General features: G+C 42.1%; 1 protein-coding gene across 4 annotated transcripts in view; it reads right to left on the bottom strand.

Annotated features, from left to right (window-relative positions):
* Positions 1-306: 306 nt before the first annotated feature.
* SLC35F5 (solute carrier family 35 member F5) overlaps positions 307-22,274 on the bottom strand; it is a 681,969-nt gene continuing 660,001 nt past the window's right edge. For 3 of the 4 annotated variants that reach the window (XM_086957058.1, XM_086957057.1, XM_086957056.1), the window contains one exon: positions 307-6,863. The gene's annotated coding sequence lies outside the window, so the exon portion shown is untranslated. The remainder of the gene's footprint in view (positions 6,864-22,274) is intronic. The other variant, XR_015308472.1, reaches the window with a different exon arrangement.

Genomic DNA, 22,274 nt, shown 5'->3' with positions numbered 1-22,274 from the left:
GAGCAGAGCTACACAATGCCACCTACCAGTGAGCAGAACTGTTCTAAAAGTTTTCTGAACTAGTTTGATGCCTGGGGATTACTCACAAGGTGAGTAATCTGAGGTAATAAGCATCCATTATTTCTTGCAGTATTAGAACCATGTGCATTTGAAACATAAAATGTGAGTAGGGAAGATAACATTTAGAAAATTATACCCGCATGTTGATAACTAGGGCTTAGGCAAGGTCTGTTTGCTGCACAGTTGCAAACCAGGCATATAAACAATTAATTGCAAATATAAAATGTTTGCTTACTACATTAAAAATTAAATTATGATATTTTATTGGCAAAATAAATATGAACCAGGTGAATACATTTTACAGGACATATTGGCTACATTTCATTATAATAATATATACAATTTTATTACAGATAGAATCTATATCAAACAGTTGCCTGTTAGTAGGCTATTTTGAATATCTCAGTTACATATTATAATTGAAATATACTAATCAAATGGTAAACATATTTTCTAGCTCACAACTTCACAGCGTTTAATAACAATGTAGATTGCATTTAAAGAAAAGTAATTTTCATAGATTCCAGAATTATACGTGCATTTGATTTGGTATCTTTTAGCTTAATTTATCCATTTCCAATCTTCCTAATATTATTCTGTGGCCTCACTTGCATGTGCAAATGACACACTTAAATTGTGGTAAATTCCAGGGATAAACCATTTCCAAACACCATTAGCAACACTGTCTCCCATTCATACTGAAACACATTACCAAAACACAAATATGGATTAATGGACCATTAGCAACAAGAAGCTCTGTATCCTAGTCTGCTTAAAGCAAGAAACAAACCTGCTAGAAATCGAACTTACATTTGACTGTGGTTGGAAACAGTAAGTCATTTGTAGGCATGCACAGTTCTCCTGAAAATAAAATGGACTATGCTCACAGTATGTACACTGTACAAGATTAAGAACTATTATGAGTTAAAATTGATATTTTGTAGTCCACTGTTTATAATTCAATTTTTGTTTTTTTTTTAAAAAAGGATATGCTTCTTCAACAGTGGTGAATTGTTAAAAATAGTGTAGTGTATGTAAACTTAGCAAATGTGCATTAGTAAAAACATGACTCAAAATCAAACTTTACAGATCATAACCAAAGCGAATTCTAACATTACAATCATTTAACTAAAATATCAGCGGTACCTGAGATTCATAGGTAAATCTCTCACAATCACTAAGCACCAATTGAACACAGCAATGATTAAACAGTTGCAATTCAAAAGAGACAGCTTATTTTGTTTTACAAATCACAGATGTGTTGAAAAAAATATTTAATTTAACAATTAAATACAAGCACTCGTACCACATAAACAAATCAGTATGTATAATGAATACTGCAATACTTCTCACTTGAAAGAGTTTGTGCAGCAGAGTTTGAAAATCTGAAGTCATGACAAAGAGAACAGATTTTAATACAAAATGTAAAATCATAATCCAGTCACTATTCACATATTTGATATTACTAAGATATAGCAATAGTCACCTCATAGTTAAATGTGAGGGCTAATGAATGTGATATTTTCAAGTTATTTTCATTAAATTGACATGTACAAGGACTTATCCTATAAATGATATTTAGTGGTTTCACAGACATGTCAACACTGAAATTCACCTCACATGTTTTGTGTGCTGGTGGTAAATCAGCTGATAATAATTTAGAACAAATACATTTACACAGTGGCATTCTGCAAAGGAATTCCATTAGCATGCCCTTCCTATTCTTACCTACATACCATTATTTTTTTATTGAAGGTGCTTGGCTGGAATGAATATGGCTTGTTCATAATGTTAATTGAGCTTTCAATCCATTACCGGTTTCAAGTTCAAACTAGCAAGGTGGCAAACGGTACTTGTATTTACAAAATCCTTTGAAAACAAAGTTGATGTTCCGAAGCACTTCAGAGAACTTGCAAGATGTTCTAATGATCATTTCTAAACTCTTTTGAATAGTGGCTGCCCAACCCAGAGTGCTGACGATCCAAGTCTCTCGCTTGACTCTCTGGACCTCCACACAGGATGCTTTACTTACAATTAATCCAAATGAGAATCATACAAGATAAGTGGGTATTCTAAAAACCTAGTGTGATTGTAGCTAAACTGAACTGATTGCAACAATTTAAAATTTGGTTCCATCCATATACAAGTCACACAGTAGTGGATATGTTCATAAAGTGGTCTGGTTTTACTCAAAACACTTAATAAAAAAAAATCAACATTGGGTTGAAACTGCACCCCACCACTCTACATGCATTCTGCTGTATTTGGTTGAATAACAATTTCTATGCATCAACCAAAGAATAATCAAATATATGGTTAACATATATTTCTATAGCCACATTTTGCAGCTGGAGTCACTACCGTACTTTGAAATAAAACAAAGCTATAGGAGATACATCTAAATGTTATTTATGTATAACAAGGCATTATTTTATGTGTTAGGCAGTCTAATAAAACTGGTGTTTTCTTTTGCAGTACAGTGCATTATATTAAACGTGAGGATATTGGGGCAAAACTGTACATTCAGGATTAGAATGCAACACACAAAAATAACTAATGCTCAGTTTCAATGATTACAAATTGACATGCTATGTGAATCTGTGCTGGCTACAACTGGCGCAGTTGTATTTATATTGAGTGTCTTCAAACATATGCTTCCATATGAAGCATTAAAACATTTTATATGGAGTGAAATGGAGTTACAAGTAAGGCAAGTTAAGAATGGTAGTTAAGTAATGTGCAGTACACAAACATGCATTTAGATTGCTGAACCACCATGAAAATAGCATAAAATGGAGCATCATGGGTGACTGTTGAACACCTGTGTACTATAAAATAATCTTCTCTCAAAGAAAAATACTTGTACACTTAAACATAGCCTTAACATTACATTCATAATGTTAAAAAAGAGGAATAGGTCTATTAGACTAACATCTAGCACATTTACCATGAAAATGTTGTAAATAAACTCTACTTCCAATATAAAACAGTATTAGGCCATTTACTGTCTCTATAAGACAAGGCACCTAATGGTTTATTGTGAGATGGTTAAAAGCGACTGAGGAGTAAGTCATTTATAACAGTAACTCCTCCACTGCCTTGTACATCTTAGCCATTGCAAAATTCTTACTGTATACCTAAACAAAAATTTAAAATATTTAATAAACAGCAACAGCAACAGAACTCTTAGATGAAATGTGTATGTTGGTTACTTTTTTACTCACACTTGAGATATTGATCCCTTCTTTTTCTTCTAACCATTCTCTTTCTCTTTTAAGTGTTTATTTCCTCTTTAATATTGTAATGCAAAATAATAATACAAAAATATAAAATTATTTGCTTCCGTTTTATATACATGGATGTGTGCATGTAATAAAATCAGTTAACCTGCTTATAAAAAATGTAATCAAAAGAAAAATCAGACCTATCAAAACATACTTATATCACCCAACAATAAAATTTGCTGTATCCTAAAATTTCTGAAAAATAAGACTCCTTCACACAAAATGAAAAATGTGAAGATTAATGGATTGCTGTAGGGATGACTAAATGAATGAGTATGAGTGGCAGGCATATGCCACTCTTCTCTAAATCGTTTATCAACAGTCATTAATATTCAGTAAAAGCAAAGGAATAATAATTAATTAATTAGTGTCTTATTTTGATACTGACAGTTCTAAAATTGGATGAGGGTGCGGATTTAACTATTTACACATTTGAAAGATCAATGGATTTTATTGCACAGTGATTTAAAAAGATAAAAAATATATATATATAATATTCTAGCAGCTTTCATTGGCTATTTGATCTTACATTAACGTACCAGGAAGTATATATGCATTTTGGTCATAAAATAATTTTATTTCAAGAACTGTGGTGACTACCAGTGATGGAGAGAGTAAAGGAACAAAAATTAAACATAAGAGAAGTCAAGTCAAGCAATGCTTAAAAAGAAGTGAAAAATATTAATATTGTTTTCAGGAAAATAAATGCTGAAACAGTGACTGGAAAATAGGTAATATGCCTTCTAAACATGGGAGAATAAAATAAAAAAGGGCAACAGCTAACTAAGTAGAATAGAAGCAAACATAGCCAATGGCCACGTCAAAAGAAAAAGATGCCATGCTCAGTTTTTGAGTGACGCTTAAAAAGATGTCTTCATTACATTATTGCTAAAGGTATCCAGGTGGTGGAAAGATAGGCGAATATACACAGAAAGAAATGATGAAAGAATTTGTAACTTTTGATGTATTTAAAAGTCTCTCTGCATACCTATAAAAGAGCACATAAAGCTCATCCTTAAATAAGTATATTTGATTGCCTTCCTCCGCCTGTTCTTACTCCTGGCATTTAGAATGCTGGGCGACATAAGCCTATCATATGAAGGACAATAACACTAAAAAATTAGTAAACTGCCAATTAATTAATATATTATGGCTATATATGAAACATTAATTTCCATGACACTCAGGTAAATAGAAGGAATAGCAATCCTGAGGTTGAACTAAGCTTTCTGGTTTAACCGCATCGCTGCAGCGGTTATTTTTCTGCTGTGCGGTTTTTTTCCAAAAGCCGCGTTACATGACGAGCTCAGCCCGTCATCCGCACACGACCACCGTGGCTGATGACGAGCTGAGCTCGTCATCAGCAGCGAAGGGGTTAAAGAATCTGAAATTGTCTTGAAAATTAGCAGCAATCTAGCATGAATATCACCATTAGCCATGGGCTGATGCTAAAGAAATTTGAAGTGGAAAAAAGAAATGTAGCCTTTTTGAATTCTTAAAAGGCAGAGAAAGCATGTGTGTCTGAAGGAACACAATAGAAGTTAACTGGTACACATCTTTTATTGTGACCAAGCAAGAGCCCATCAGCAAGTTATACATTTATAACATGAAGGCATCCTATTTCTTATGACAGTAGACCTCCATTATCTTTACTGCGGCGACAAGAGCAAAAGTGTAAGATCAAAAACTATCAACTCAATTAACAAAATCAAGGAAGAGCTAGATTGTGTGTATATATTTTACTGGTTCACATGAGGCCTCAGCGATTGTTCAGTTCAATTGGGCCCTTTATCTCCCTATCAATAATTTCATGGTGATGCCTGTTTAAGAGAAAATAATACTATGGTGAGTGATGTGACTATAATGCCACCACAGCTCAATGTCATTAATGTCCTGCATTGTTGCCAAGAAACTATTTTAAAGTTTTGCTTACAGGTAATAAGCAATTAAAACTCTATTAAAATCTCTTCCTAAGCTTTCAGATACATTTAACAGTAAGCCCCTCAAGTTTAAATAGGTTAACAGAAGGAACAGAAATGTACTAGAATATATTTTTAAACAAGTGTGTAACCCCTCAAAATAATCCTTCACAACACAGCCATGCAGCTAAAGCCATACTTATATAATTATTCTAGATAGGTCTACTACATATCTGGTAACTACAGGAAGCAGTGGATTCACACACTTTCTAGCTCCTATCATTTAAAATATTCTGGGTACAGGGATTTGAATGTGAATGCACAGAAAAACCTTAATGTCAAAAATATCTTTATTTCCCATGGTTTAATCACAATCCATAGTGCATCTCTTGATACCAAAATAATAATGAAAATGAAATCTGTTCCCACATTCTCAATAAGACTTGTTTTATTTTTGGAAAATAGTGTTTTTGGTACATTGTTGAAATTTTACTTTGCAGCCACATTCCCACTGCTCAAAATATGAGCAAAGTGAAATTTTCTAAAAAATCAAATATTTTCTGGATCTACTCTATTTGGCCATCACGTTGGTAAGCAAATTATTAATGGTGCACCCAGTCGTAATATTCAGCATCACAACAAACACTTTTTGTCCAAACCAAAGAAAGATTTAGTAAAGGGAAGTAAGATTGTATTAGTCTACTGTGCAAACGTTTTGTAGTGCGTATGTAATACACTTACGAACTGTAATGAATTATGTGCACCCCTACTGATAAAAAACAACAATCAAAACATAGCATCCAATATACTGTATAGATGCTCTTTACATAGACTTCACAAGTTAAAGATTTAGGATTTGTCACAATCCATAGCAGTTTTAGAAAAGATGATCCCTAACAATTTAAATCCTACAAAAGATTAAGTGTTTGATCCTTGTTAACAATGCCAATTCTTTTTTTAAGTTATTTATCTTCAAGATATAAGGTGTTGTGAATAGAACTAAAGAGAACATAGAACAGCATTTAGCGGTAGTGTAACAAAATACACATTTATGAACACTTGCATCTGAAGGACAAGAAAACAGACAACTATTTTTCTAGTTCTCCTTCAGGAAAAAAACAAAACGCAAATGCATGAAATAAAATCAGTACCCACTTTCCCATACAAATATATATATTTATAAAAAATCTTTGCTCTGATAATGTACAAAGAGTCAGAAGTTTCACTCATATTTACAAGTTCATCCTTTAAACAAAACATTCAGAATAAAAAAGTTCCAGCATTCCTCAAAATGTTTGAAAACGAAACAACTAAAAACAGGATTGATTTCAAGTTATTTGACCAACTGATAAACTTCACAAAGTTCAAAAAGGCTGATGTTCTTCTGTGGTATGTGTTTTCTCGATTCTGTAGTGAATTGTGAAATGGCTCATTTTAAGACGGGGTGTGGACAAGCTGGTTGAAGGACATATCTGAAAGTCTCCAAGAACTGAAACCCAATGTTTACTAAAGTAACATTTCAGAATTAGGCACTGAAATAGGTTTCCTGTTGGACTTCCCCAGTGATTGTCTTCTCTTTGTGTAGTGCTTCATCTTTAAACTACGGAAACATGAAAAACATGTTTTAGAACATATCATACATTAATATTTCTGTAATAAATGACCAAATACAATTCTTTCTTTGTAGTTTCCCTGTTGTAGATCCCATGCTGGGTACTACCCTCCCATCTAGCGCGGAGTTTGATAGCTACATGAAGAATGGCCTCATTTAGAGTACAGTAGACTTATCCCGTGCCGCCAGGGAAGCAGAGAAATCTGAACTGGGCTCCTGTCTGGGAAGTTTAGGTAAACACTACCTTGTAGCTTAGTGGACCATCTGCACATGATGGATGATGTATGCCGTATTGCGGAATGCATGCACTGCGTAATGCAATGGAGAACCAGTATTGGGGACCAACAGCACATGCTGGATGACGTATGCCTGAAGTGCTGAATGCATGGCACTGCATAATGCAATGGAAAACCTATCACGGGCTGGGCAATGAGGTAATGAGTTTCATCGGATAATTATGGGAATGATTTTACAAGGAGTCTTTAGGAGAAGAGGACAGCATGAGGTGCCTAAAGAGTCTAACTACCAATACCAGGAACATGTACTTTGAGACCCAGTTAGCGCGATCACATTGGTTTTGTATTAAATCAACTTTGTATAATTTCTCGCCATACAATCAGCTATGGTCCTCATTCCAGAAAGGAATTACCATCCTGCCTGAGAATTATGAGAATCAACTGCATAATGCAAGAAAGATAATACTCCTTAACCAGTCCCATTAGAGTAGCCCTATGGGACTCTATAAAGCACTGGGTTGGCTGGATACATGAAAGGAGAAATTAAGACTGGCTACAGACAGTTAGAAATCACTGAATCCAGCTGAAGACCACACTGCTTTCTACTATCCCAGCATATCACATAGTGTGACATGACACATACTACTGAAGGCTGTAGAAAAGTTGAAGAGGACAACAGAAACTCCCCGTCAGTCCAAAACCGTCCACATTTCGTTTTGCAGCAAAAATGCGCCACCTCAGTGCCATGCAAGGCAAGGAACATCTTGTGCTGAGACTAAAATTTACAGTAATTAACTTGGCCAGTTGGGAGGCAACCACATTCTTTGTCAACTTTCCACTGAAGGTTAAAAGAGATGGGATTATAGTTGCGGAGGACCATGCAGCCCAAGGACTGCTTCTTCAAAAGAGGGAGAATGCATGTGCTTTTCCAGTCAGTGAGTACAAAACTAGACAGAAGTGAGGAAGTCACTAATCTACAGACTGAAGGAGCAATACTTCTCTTGATTAGGGGAAAAGTATGGGGTAAGCATGGATCAAGAAGGGAAGCTACCTTGACGGTAGTCAAAGTAATCAATGTCTCCTCTATAGATATCAGCTTAAACTCAGAGACAGTTGCCAGGGGCAGAACTTGAGTCACTAATTGTAGAATTAGATGATGGTTGAGCTAGAAACGTCTGACAGAAGATTAAAATGTTATAATTCAGCAAAATAGATCACCAACAATTTTAAACATTCCCCTTGTTGAGAGACACTGTGCTACAAACAAGCAAGTGTCGCCTGATACTTGTTTTTCCTAACGACAAATTATAAAGAATTTCGCCATCAGGGCGGTACTTACTGCACCAACTTCTTTCGTATGACCTGCCCTTGACATGCCTGTACTCTCTCCAGTGCTGGGAAAGACCAAACTACCTTGGTATTAAGAACTGCTTTCAGATAATTCTGCATCTGTAGGGGTTGAAATATTGGTTTTGTGACGAAAAGTAAAAATATGTATTGATCCCATAAAGCGAAGGGACCGACAATGACTCGGGTGCAATGGAATTTATGTGCATGAAGGTATTAAGGATCTGCACAGACAAGAGGGGACAGAATGTGCTACTCTTTTTTAGCTATCATGAAGTACATTAAGTACACGCCCTAACCTCCTGGCATAACAGCACTTCCTTCACTTAGAAGGAAGTGAATCTCTGACGTAAGGGTCGGGGGAAACTGGGTGGGACTCTGTTGATTTTGTGCCATCGTGAAGACATATTTAGGGTAGGTGCGTGAACTCCATGAAACATCCATGCAGCAGCATGGACAATTTCGAATCTGTAATTATTCTCTTCCACTTCCAAGGGTGGTCACTCAGCGTTCGCTGACAGGAGTGTTGAGATCCAGAGGAATGCGCTAATGGAAGCCTCTGCTGTGGTGCATCTGATGTACCTTTGAAAACATACCTTCTGAAGGCGCTGGATTTGTTGTTGTGCTTGTGGCTGAAAAGACTTTCTGCCTTGAACAGCTTTTCTACTGAGAGAATGGACTAGCCATGTCTGCTGACAGCTTTGGAACAATTGTTTTTGTTAAAGGGTGGGCATGGTCTGCGTCCTTTTTCAAGTTTTTCAAAGTCCTCATCAAATGGGTATCAATAAATAGATATAATAAGTATTATAGTTAGGCTGTCTGTTTTTAGGTGTAAACCTATATTAACTGATAAAACCCCACTGGATGGGAAATAGCTCTCGCCAGTGTAAAAATGTTAACATTGAAAAACCCCTGCACAAACTAAATGTCATTCAAAGAAAGGAAAAGGAGAGTGAAAGAGTAATTTTGATTTCTTCCTGAATGGGCCAATATAATGTAACTTTGTTATAAAAGGTAGCAGTAAGAAAGACTGGGCTAACATTATTCTGCTCGAGTTTTGTTGTTTAGGGATGTCACTAAAATATTGTTTCTTCTTCCTTTTTTCAGTTTTGTGTCTTTGGTCTAAAGATTCAGGGGTTAGGAGCATTTTTAGGTGTTGTTTATTTTATAAACTGTAGCAAATCAAGAAATATCAAAATCATATTTTAATTTTTGGCTACGTTTGAGTCTTTCACTGATAGGAAAAATGTAGGTTTCATAAGGAGCTTTCCCAATATGTACCATCACATTTACTCGCAGAGAATGGGTAAAAATCCTTGATACATCAGCCCCCTTGTCTAGTGAGTCAGTATTGATAGTAGGTGAATTGCCAAACATCAAAGAAAGAGTCATCCCAACTGTGTCACTTAGCTGGTGGCTCTTAGTTATAGAGTCCATGAATGTTATTTTATCCACGTGGCAACCGTTTACAGAACTTTTGCTGAGTGATGATGCCAAAGGCAAGAAAAGTGAGGATCCTTGGTTATTGATAGTGATTTGAAAAAACGTACACTCTACTGCATGCTTAGATTTTAATAGGAAAGCATGACTGCTGTAGTGGACATAATAAAAAAAAGTAGAGTCAGAAAACACCCTTGTCTTTCAAGTGTTCAGCATAATTGGTGTAGATGTGAAACATCTCCTTGAGAGTAGGCTGGGCGAAACTTTTTGTAACTTTGGCACTGCAAAATATTCCATGTTAGAGTGCTTGCCACTTGGTAAGCAAAGAAATGTTGAGGAGCAATTCAGGAACTTTTATTTTACAATGAATAAGAAATAGCCGTTCATCAACCATGGCATTTGAAGTCAATAAAGCCTCACTGTGATACTCGGCACAAGTTATAGATCCCTTCCATAAAGGGAAATTTTCTCTGGAGTTTCAAAAGTGCTGCCTCATTTGTGACCGCTTTAATAACTATGAGGGTATATGCACCCAGTTCAAGGCATATGTTCAAAAACTGTTTCCGTTGTTTTTAATGGCACGGAAATACATAACTACTGATAACCACTGTTTTTTATGGTATTGAAACCACTTGAAAACACTGGAAAAAATCCACCAGAATTTACTAAAAATAGAAACTGAAAACAGGAAAGCCTAATTATAGCGCTTTCGGGCACAACCTGGAAATATGTAGCCAAACATAGCATTGTAGAATGACACAGGCTTTTATTTCAGAAAAGGGGGGTGGTGATGAACAGAGTGTCTGAATTAAGCAGACCACTCTTACCCAGTCCAAAGATCAGGGCTTGATCCATCACCGTTATTTATCTCACTGCACCATCCCAGCTCAGAACCTGGCTATATGCAAATCAGTCTGTCCCTGGCCCAGTGCATCATGGGAACAGGGCAGACTAAACTACCAAGCCAATTCTTCACCAGAAAGGAGACAAGCTACCGGGGACGGGTTTCTGGCATTTCAGCCGTCTTCGGCCCAGCTTGCTTGAATCCTGATGGTGCAGTGAGAAAGGGACTCATGTCTGAGTATACCCTGCCACACCTATAGTGGCCAAAAACGATTCAGAAAAGGGGGTGGTGATGAACAGAGTGTCTGAATTAAGCAGACCACTCTTACCCAGTCCAAAGATCAGGGCTTGATCCATCACCGTTATTTATCTCACTGCACCATCCCAGCTCAGAACCTGGCTATATGCAAATCAGTCTGTCCCTGGCCCAGTGCATCATGGGAACAGGGCAGACTAAACTACCAAGCCAATTCTTCACCAGAAAGGAGACAAGCTACCGGGGACCGGTTTCTGGCATTTCAGCCGTGAGTCCCTTGCTCATTGCACCATCAGGATTCAAGCAAGCCGGGCCGACGACGGCGGAAATGCCAGAAACCGGTCCCCGGTAGCTTGTTTCCTTCCCAGTGTAAGAATTGGCTTGGTAGTTTGGTTTGCCCTGTTCCCATCATGCACTGGGACAGGAACAGACTAATTTGCATATAGCCAGGTTCTGAGCTGGGATGGTGCAGTGAGCTAAAAAACGGTGTTGGATCTAGCCCATATCTCTTGACTGGGTGAGAGTATTCTGCTTAATTCAGAAACTCTGTCCATCACCACCCCTTGTTGTTAAATATTTTGTCCACCCTAAGCGTGGAAGGGTATATTCAGATGTGAGTCCCTTGCTCATTGCACCATCAGGATTCAAGCAAGCCGGGCGGACGACGGCTGAAATGCCAGAAACCGGTCCTCGGTAGCTTGTTTCCTTCCCAGTGTAAGAATTGGCTTGGTAGTTTGGTTTGCCCTGTTCCCATCATGCACTGGGACAGGAACAGACTAATTTGCATATAGCCAGGTTCTGAGCTGGGATGGTGCAGTGAGCTAAAAAACGGTGTTGGATCTAGCCCTGATCTCTTGACTGGGTGAAAGTATTCTGCTTAATTCAGAAACTCTGTCCATCACCACCCCTTGTTGTTAAATAAAGGCATTTATTTGGCATCACACAATACATGCAGCAGCTAGAGATAATTGTATGCCTGGGTTGGAAATATTTTTTTCCTTCGGCAAGACTTTATTCACCCTTCAAGATGGTGTTGGAGGGGAATCTTTCATTTCCTCCCATTTAAAAAGGTCACACTACTTTAATTCCTGGGATCTTACTATTCACCACAAGGTTGCTCTGTCCATTGCTACGTCAAGACATTTGCTTCTTTTGTCTGGAGGTATCCATTAATGGCACCCTAATGAACAAGTTACTTACCTATGGTAATGATGTATCTGTAAGAGACATATGTTAATTGTAGATTCCTTACCTTAGAATTTCCCCCAGGCGTCAGTCTGGATCCGGAGATTTTCTTTTGCAGTACCCCTGCGTGTGGGTAGGTATCGACGGTCGACACTGCGTCCGTCCTCGGCGTCAAGGTTGCCGGGATGACGTTGTGGTGCCTACTTAGACGCCACCCCTGCGTGCTGACTTTCCATGCCAGAAGCACAGAGCCATCCATGCAAGACACTGACTACTGGTGCGCCACAACTAGGGCCCTGTATGGAAGACCCTATCCCTAGAAATCAGTTCGCAGAGCGGGGAGGATGGGTGGGGCGATAAGGAATCTACAACTGACATAGGTCTCTTACAGATACTCCGTTACTGAAGGTAAGTAACTTATTCATCTGAAAGAGACCGTTCGTTGTAGATTCCTTACCTTAGAATAGATCGCCAACAAAACCATCCCAGGAGGAGGGTCTGAGAACCAAGTTCAGACAAGAAGGTTCTGGAGTTCCTAAGAGGCGAAATAGCCGCCCCTCCGGACTTGGCTGTCCCGGGACTATTGTCTGGTAAACTTGTGCAAAAATGCTGGCGTTGCCGCCTGCAGATATAAAGGAGTGGGACTCCACGTGCCAATGCAGTGGTTGCTACCGTAGCCCTAGTGGAATGAGCATGCAACTCCACTGAGAGATCCTTCTTAGGTAAGGTATAGCAGATCTTTATACAAAGGACAACCCATCAAGAGATGGTAAGTAGTTGAACAGCCTGGCCTGTCTTGGCACCTACATATCCAATGAAGAGTTGATCATCCACCCGGAAATCTTTCGTGTGGTCAAGATAGAATTACAGCTCACGTTTAGGGTCCAGACGGTGGAGTCTCTCCTCCTATTTGGAAGAGTGCAGAGGTTGGAAAAAGGTATGCAAAGTGATAGGCTACCCTATATGAAATGGCGTAACCACTTTAGGAAGATACGAACGCCTAAGCACCACTTTGTCCGGATGCACAGAGAAGAAGGGGGCTTGGAAGACAGTGCTTGAAGCTCACTCACCCTGCAAGCAGAGGTGATGGCCACATGGAAGGCAGTTTTGAGAGTGAAGAGCCTGAGAGGACAGTTATGAAGAGGCTCGAAGGAAGCACACATAAGGAATGTGAGAAGAAGATTCAAGACCCACTGTGGAATTATGAATGGAGATGAAGGAAACAGATGAGTAATGCCCTTAAAGAATCTAGTAGGGGGCATAGCCAAGATGGCGGCTTGGTAGGATGTGCAACTCTGTCCCTCTGGCTCTGCCGTTTCTTAGTATTGTGATTGCCCCATCCCCTGGTCTCTTTCTGGCAGAACACGAGCTGTAAACTGCTTGTGCACCCTCCGGTGCAACTGAGGAGGTGTTGATCAGCTGCTTTGGTGCTCCTGACAGGGTGATCGCCAGAGGAGAGTCAAACCTGTGGAAGAGGAGGCGGTGGACGCAGCTGCGCTCCTGACGGGGTCGACGAGAGCTCTGTAGCTGCACAGCACCAACACGCCGCGGGGCTCACTCCAGACTCAAAAACAGCCCAGAGACCCGACCGCGGATTACCTAGGGCTCGGCAGCCGGCATGCCGCAAGGGCACGGTAGCGGCCCGGAGCGAGGTATGTAGAGCACCCGTCATTTTGATTGCCGGCCTGCCGTGGAGGCGCCTCCTTATTGCCGCCGGCCTTGATTAGCGCTTTGGGGCTCAGAATGTAGGATCCTGGTGCGCACACAACCGGTCCTCCTGCTGTGCCCGGAGTTAGGGCTGTAACCTCACACAAGCTACGAACGCTGCACCTCCTAGGAACGGGCCTGCTGTGCATCCGCCATATTGCAAATGGGTCTATGAGCTAGATGACATCGAGCTTGTGATCTGGGATCCCCATCCACAACACCCAGGCGGGATCTCTGGTTGTTTAACCACTCAGCCTGGCGCTAGGACTCGAGACCACTGACGCTGCGAACTGCAGGCTGCCGTGCCCACCAGCTAGACACTTGATGAGAGAGGCCGGCTGGCCGCTTACAGTCCAGTGTGATTCTGCCTGATGCCTGCTGGACAACACGGCGGTGGCTCTGGGGGCCTGACGCACTGCTCTCTTCCTCCAGGCCTCCGCTGCTAACCCGGATTGCTGACGGCGGAGCGACACCTGCTCACACTGCAGGACTGGCACCCCACATCTTCTCCAGCTGCCGCAGAAAGCTGCTCTAGACGCTCTGGCTGGACCACAGCCTGGACCAACCATGCGACAGCAATAGCGCCCAACGGAGTGGTGATCACCTGGCGCACCCATCACAGCCTGACCGTCGAGGGCCGAACATAGCAGGTACGCGACCGCTCCCTGAGTGCCTCATGAGTGGGCATATATTCTTACCGGGGGAAGACCAATGTGAATCCTGTGCACCTCTACACGAGTGGCCCCCAACGATACCTGTGCCCACTTCCCCGATGGGCTGAAGACCGGGACCACCATAGGCTTCTTCATGTGCCGCTTTGCAAGGTGGGAGCGAAGAAATCGGTGGCCCAGAGGCTAGCTTGAACAGTACTGGGCAGGGTTGACGCTGGGAGGCTAGCTTGAGTGATACCCCCCTGCATCATCCAGTATCAGTGAGACAGAGCGTCAGCCTCTTGGCATCTATAGGAGAGCTACTACCTCGGCCTCAGAGCAGGGGTGGTTCCAAGCACACTACGCTTACAGAGCTACAGTCCTACGGCCCTTCCCTGGCTTTCACATTGGCCTCATCGAGAAGAAGTGGCGGCAGCGGAAGCGAGATGGGAGAATACCCTAAAAGGACCTTCTGCTGAAACAATCTGGCAGCTCCTACACAGCACAGGCGGGCCCCCAAGCGCTGGGTCATTCCAAATCGTTAGAGGGCGCAAATGACCCGGCCACTAAAGCCTTTATGATGGAGCTGTTCGCCGCCAATAAAGAGGACATTTTCGACCTAAAAGGACAACTCACGGCAGATCTCAAAGAAGTCCGGCGGGATGTAGATGAAGTGAGCGAGAGGGTGGCCGTCCTTGAAGAAAATGAGCTAACTTGGGAGGAAAATCTTCACCAACTGCAGCAGGAAGTGCTGAGGCTGCAGGATCAAAACTTAGATCTACAGGCCCATGCAGAAGATCTAGAAACCCTCTCCAGGAGGAATAATATTCACATTCGTGCAATGCCCTAGAAAGCGGAAGGAGATACTTTGCGATCTCACATCTTGGCTCTCTTTTGACACGTCCCGGGAGACTGCAGTCAGCAAAAAATCCAGATGGACCGAGTTCATCGTGTGGGCTGCCCAGAGGAGAGAAAGCACCCCCGCCTGATATCCTCGAGTGCTTGCACGACTTTCAGCTCAAAGAGCAGATCCTACGCAAAGCCCGAGCAGTCCAGCCGTTACAGTTCCAAGGGCACTCTCCAGCTCTCTTTCAGGACCTTGCAGCCTCCACTCTGGCCAAGCAGAGAGAATTTTGTGTGGTCACCTCCAATCTGCGTGACAATGGAGTCCCGTATTCATGGGGCCACCCGTTCTGCATAATCTTTAAACACAAGGGGAAGCTACAACAAAATTTCTCACTGCGGGAGGCGCTGGACCTGTTGGGGTTAGACAACGCTGAAGATTCGACAAGGGGAGACGACCCCAAAGTCCGGGTTCCACGACAATCCCCTCGTTGGCAGACTGTCAGGAAGACATCGACCTCTTTGGAGCCATATACTTAGGAGGTGGCAAAGGAACGCGAGGCTGTGCTCTCATCTCTCCCCCAGTTCCAAGAACGCTTGTGTTCCCCTTGAACATTCCAGCATAGACCGTAGGGGATGGATGTCAGAGCGCAGCCGGAGGGGCACATGGGATGACCACCTTTCCTGATCTAACGGACTGCTTCTCTGTGACTCTTGGTTCTCCAGGTATCCTGCTCTACGGTTTCCTCAGGGCCATGTTCCCTTTAGGCTATGCCTTCCAGACAAACTTTTGTCTATTGTTACTTCTTGGGGTTGAGTTTCTGCGGGTTGTTTTCTTTTATGTATCGGTTGCCTTTTCTGTAGGGGTTCCTAGTACCAGACTTTGCACTCCCACCCTCCGTTCGCAGGCCCGCGCTCCCTCTGACCCACATACCGCACCTCGCATCCTTCCTTCACGACGGGTCCTCCCAGGCTAACTCCTACCCGCTATGACTAGACACCTAAAGATCGTAAGCCTCAATGTGAGGGGCCTCAACCACCCTACGAAACGTGCAGCGTTTCTCTCCCTACTGGAACAGTCGGACGGAGACATCTGTCTCCTCCAAGAGACCCATCTGCTTGCCAAAGATACTTCCCATATACCCATCTGGCACTTCCCCCGTCAGTATAGGTCCTCTGATTCAACGAAGAAGAATGGGGTACCTATCCTGCTTGGGGCTAAATTTGAGGGTAAGGTACTGTCTACTTTGTATGAGCTCAAAGGTAGGGTCCTAGCACTTAGGATTCAATGGGGGTCTCCTATTTTCACACTAATCAACATTTATGCACCCAATGCTCACCAGGAGGCTTTCCTCCGCCGCCATATATCAGAGGGTCTGTCCTCCCCAGATGCTGCTTTAGTGATAGGTGGCAACTTTAAATTTAGTCATGGATAGTGACTGGGACCGCTCGGGTCAACGATACTCTCAGGTTGGAGCCCTCTCTCCAGAAGGCAAACAATGGTTGGCCGATAATGGCCTTCATGATATATGGCCCCTCCAACATGCAGACCTCTGTGATTACACATACTTTTCTGCAGCACATAAATCCTATGCACGCTTAGATATGTTCTGGGTCTCTCATGCGCTCCTCCCTAGGGTCAGCGACACCACAATAGCTTCAGGTTCTCTATCAGATCACGCACCTGAGTCCCTGAGTCCTGAAGGGGTATAGCGTATACCTACCCGATGCCGGCTGCGCGTGGGCCTCTTACATTTCCAACACATTGTAGAAGGCGTGCGCACCAAGCTTTTAGACTATCTCCAACATAATGATACTGGAGAGACATCCTTGGCTACCGTTTGGGAAGCCCTCAAGGGGGTGATCCGCAGAGAATTTCTTGCCATCTCTTCTGCTGATAATCAGAGACGTTGGGTAGTCCGCACAGACCTTGAGAAGGAAGTAGCAGAACTAGAGGCGATACATAAATGCACGGGGGCTCAGAGGGTGTGGCGGTACCTGGAAAAGAAGTGGCTGCTTCTTAAACGCCGGAACCTGGATAAGCCGGAGTTTGCACTGCTGCGCCTCTGACACAGATTCTACCTGGGTAGTGACAAGTGTGGGAAGATGCTAGCACGGAAACTGCATGCCAGGACAGTAGCGGGGAAGATCTCCTCTCTGACATTGTCTACTGGCGAGGAAGTCCACCTGGTTTCCCAGACTGTAGAAGAATTCTGCAGCTTCTACCAATAACTGTACAGCGCGGAGTCACACGAGCCCCCTGATTCACGGGAATACCTAGAGCCCAGCAACTTCACTCGCCTCCCTACTGCGCAGGTAGAACAGCTGGAGGACCTCATCAGGTTGGAAGAGGAGATTTCAGCCATCTTCCTGTTAAAGCTTGACAAATCACCGGGCCTGACTGCTTCCCTGCCCTGTTTTATAAAATATTTTGTCATGAAGTATCAACCTTTCTAAACCGCCTAAATAATTCCTTCGTAGAAAGTGGGGCTCTGATGGATTCTATGTAGGAGGCGGCGATTTCTGTAATTCTCAAGCCTAATAAAGACCCAGGGCAATACAGCTCCTACCGCCCGATTTCACTGCTCAATGTTGACGCGAAGCTTTGTACAGGAATACTCGCAGCCCGGTTGAACCCGCTGATGGCAGGTCTAATAGATCCGGACCAAGCGGGATTCATCCCCACATGCCAAGGCAGTGACAACACCAAGCGACTCCTCCACCTGATCGATAGTGTCCACCGCTCCCAAAAAGCAGTAATACTCTTTGCGGTGAATGCCGAAAAAACATTCAATAGAGTATGCTAGACATAGTTTGAAAGAAGAAGATAAGGAGGGTCTAAAGGGGTTCAGTTTAACGACCCCGACATCTCAACACCCAAGTTCAAATGTAATAACAACGAAAAAGAGATGTCCGGTCAAGAACATGTGTGCTGTACTGAGAACTAAAGACAAAATGGGGTTTGTATAACAACCACACGAAATAACACCGGGCTGAGAATTCCCATCAGACCACCCTTATGGCGGAATATCATCATGTGGGGTACAGATAGTAAATCCACACCTCCCCCAACCCATCAGTTGATGGTGCAGAGATGTATTTCAGAGGTAGAATCTCTAGCCACAGTGTGATTCCGGTGATGGTGTGCAGTGCTGTGACAATGTGAGTGAATAATAAAATTGGCTACTAGGACAAAAATAGAGTTTAATAGGTATTGTACTAGTGTCAAAATTAAAATGACGCCAAATAGTCTGAAAGTATGACTATGTTGTGGCCCTAAGCAGTGAGGTCAACATGTTTCAGCCGTATCGAACAAACTGTCCGGCTTTCTTCAGGACCCAGATTAAATAGCTACTGCAAAAAGTGTAAGTGAAACACAAAGTGTAAGAAATAGAGATAATGTGCAATATAAATTCAATTTCTCCTACCAGGAACTTGGATCCCCAATGTAAACTGGTGGGATTGAGTTATTTATCCTTTCCTAAAAGGAGGGAAAACAATGCACAAGGTCTACAATAAAGTTGTATACAAACATCTCAAAATGAAAAAAGACAGCACAGACAACACATAAGTAACGAAGAAATGTTTCTTCGTTAGTCAGAAGTCTATAATCCTTCCGAGTATAATATATTTTTATTCAGATAATAGTTTCTCTGATCTCGTACTCACCCAGCGTTGTGTGGGAAATAACCTGACCTCACCCGGCAACCGCTCGGGAAAATGAGGCCCGCTCTGTTGTATAGAAAAGGAAAATAAGGCCATAGTCAATATTAAATTTGCTATGTCCAGCTAAACTCGCTCTGTCTTTTCTATGTTAAAAAACCCAGTTGTTGCAAAAAGACACTCCCTGCATGCATGGCTTAGATACAGCTTATGGCATGAGATGATCGATTTCATTAACAATTAGAGATTCACTCATGGACAAAATCTTTTAAGTAAAAGATGCTCTTGAGATAAATTTAAAAAGTGCTGAGCATCCTGAGTTTTAATTATTACAAATTGACGCAAGGATTGTCCAAGGCGTAGTCTATGTAAGAAGACACCAACATGCCCCTTCGGAAACAAACGCCAGCACCTACCTAACCGTCGGTACCCCTCTCCTGCGTCCGAGAGGAAGTGGAGGTACCGGAAACTACGTTAGTGCGCTTTTATAGCATGATTGATTGGATAATGACCCGATTCGAGCAGTCAATTGTTAATTATTGACGGCTACCGTCTCGTAGGAAGAACGGGCGCTATCCTGCTAACGCATGCGCCGTTGCCAAATCTCCCGGCGCTGTTCAATGGCGCATGCGCAAGCGTACAGTGGAATGTGTACGCATTGCGCGGTAGTCACCATGCCATTACGCGGTAGTCACCATGCCATAGTTCAGAACAGAAAGGTTTCTTGAGCTCTTTCTACTGCAAATTAAAAATATGTAAACCATGGTATATGTAGATAATACGAGGGTATATGGGTCATGAAGCCCCCGTTTTCTGTTGCATATTACCGGAAGATCACAGAGCACAGCAAGGCGATAGTTGTAAACGTCATCGCTTTATGTTTATTTTCTGATGAATATCGTAAGTATAAACAATGATTATGAATAAAGGGGTCAAGCCAAGCATGACCTACACAATGATTTATCATTGTGTTGGGTTTGCAAACGAAAATGGACTGATATTTATGTCCTATTCATATATTAGTAGTGTAATGTACAGGCGTCCATATTGAAGGAATGTGACTATAATGATAACCAAGGAATGTCATCGTTCAATCCCTTGCTATCACTTCTAAGCTTGAAAATCCCTTTTTGTTCCTTGACAAATAGGAATCTGGATACTTCGCTGATATGAGGTGGGATAAAAGGATGTTCAAGAATCACCCACCTCATGTCTTCTGCTGTGTGTTTAAAGGATAGAAAGTGATTGGTCAGTCGTGTCGATTGCTTTTGGCATCGGATAGTACTTTTATGTTCACCAATCCTTAGTTTGATCTTACGGGTGGTGTATCCGATAAACCTAAGTGAGCAAGGACAAGTGATCATGTATATAACTCTTTCCGAATTACAGTTTGTATGCTTTTTGAGAAGCCATGTTTTTCCTGTTCCTAAATCTACCCTGTCTGTCTTGTATGTTTTTGGGCAGACACTACAAGAGCCACAGGGGTAGTGGCCCTGGATTGGTGGCAAATCCCAAAGTGTGGTGGTCCTGTTTGTGATTGGTACTCTTGGTCTTGTATGGACCAGACTGTCTCGTAAGCTAGTTGCTCTTTTCAAGGAAAATAGGGGAAGTGGAACATTGGTGTCTGCTATGTTCAAAATGCCCCAATGTCTCCAAACTGTTTTTTGAATCTTGTTGGAGAGCACGCTAAATGTACTTACAAAAGTAAGTCTATCCATCGGTGGTTTTTCAGGCCGTCTGTCCAACAGCGCTTCCCGATTATTATTGGATGCGAGTTTTCATGCTTTCCTGACGAGATGTTTCGGATATTGTCGTGAGAGATTTGTAGCATGTTTCTCAAACAGTCCCATCGATGAGCAATTACGTCTGAGTCGGAGAAATTGGCCCACAGGGAGATTCTCACGTAGTGCTCGTGGGTGGTGGCTGTTGAAGACTGGTAAAGAGTTTCTTGCCATAGGTTTGGTATACAGTTCACATTGTAATCTACCTTCTCCTGGGAAGATTAAGATGTCCAGGAAGGGGAGTTGCTCACGGCTAAATTCGACAGTAAACTTCAGATGTTGATTTTGGTTGTTAAGCCATGTGTGGAATGATTGAATCTCCAAGGGAGAGCCTCGCCAGACCACCAGGATATCGTCAATGTATCTCTTCCATAGCACCACTTGATGGAGATACGGCTTGCTATGGTTGAGAACATGATCCTGTTCAAATTGATGAACATATAGGTTGGCGAGGCTAGGGGCAAAAATACTCCCCATAGATGTATGGCTTAACAACCAAAATCAACATCTGAAGTTTACTGTCGAATTTTGCCGTGAGCAACAACCCAACAGTTCGGAGACATTGGGGCATTTTGAACATAGCAGACACCAATGTTCCACTTCCCCTATTTTCCTTCAAAAGAGCAACTAGCTTACGAGACAGTCTGGTCCATACAAGACCAAGAGTACCAATCACAAACAGGACCACTACACTTTGGGATTTGCCACCAATCCAGGGCCACTACCCCTGTGGCTCTTGTAGTGCCTGCCCACAAACATACAAGACAGACAGGGTAGATTTAGGAACAGGAAAAACATGGCTTCTCAAAAAACATACAAACTGTAATTCGGAAAGAATTATATATATGATCACTTGTCCTTGCTCACTTAGGTATATCGGATACACCACCGTAAGATCAAACTAAGGATTGGTGAACATAAAAGTACTATCCGATGCCTAAAGCAATCTACACGACTGACCAATCACTTTCTAACCTTTAAACACACAGCAGAAGACATGAAGTGGGTGATTCTTGAACATCCTTTTATCCCACCTCATATCAGCGATGTATCCAGATTCCTATTTGTCAAGGAACAAAAATGGATTTTCAAGCTTAGAAGTGATAGCAAGGGATTGAACGATGACATTCCTTGGTTATCATTATAGTCACATTCCTTCAATATAGACGCCTGTACATTACACTACTAATATATGAATAGGACATAAATATCGGTCCATTTTCGTTTGCAAACCCAACACAATGATAAACCACTGTGTAGGTCATGCTTGGCTTGACCCCTTTATTCATAATCATTGTTTATACTTACGATATTCATCAGAAAATAAACATAAAGCGATGACGTTTACAACTATCGCCTTGCTGTGCTCTGTGATCTTCCGGTAATATGCAACAGAAAACGGGGGCTTCATGACCCATATACCTTCGTATTATCTACATATAACATGG

The sequence above is a fragment of the Lissotriton vulgaris genome, chromosome 2_1, assembly GCF_964263255.1.
Source record: "Lissotriton vulgaris chromosome 2_1, aLisVul1.2, whole genome shotgun sequence".
In the NCBI taxonomy this organism is placed as follows: Eukaryota; Metazoa; Chordata; class Amphibia; order Caudata; family Salamandridae; genus Lissotriton; species Lissotriton vulgaris.
The sequence above is the reverse complement of the archived record's forward strand: the minus strand, read 5'-3'. Positions and strand labels throughout refer to the sequence as shown.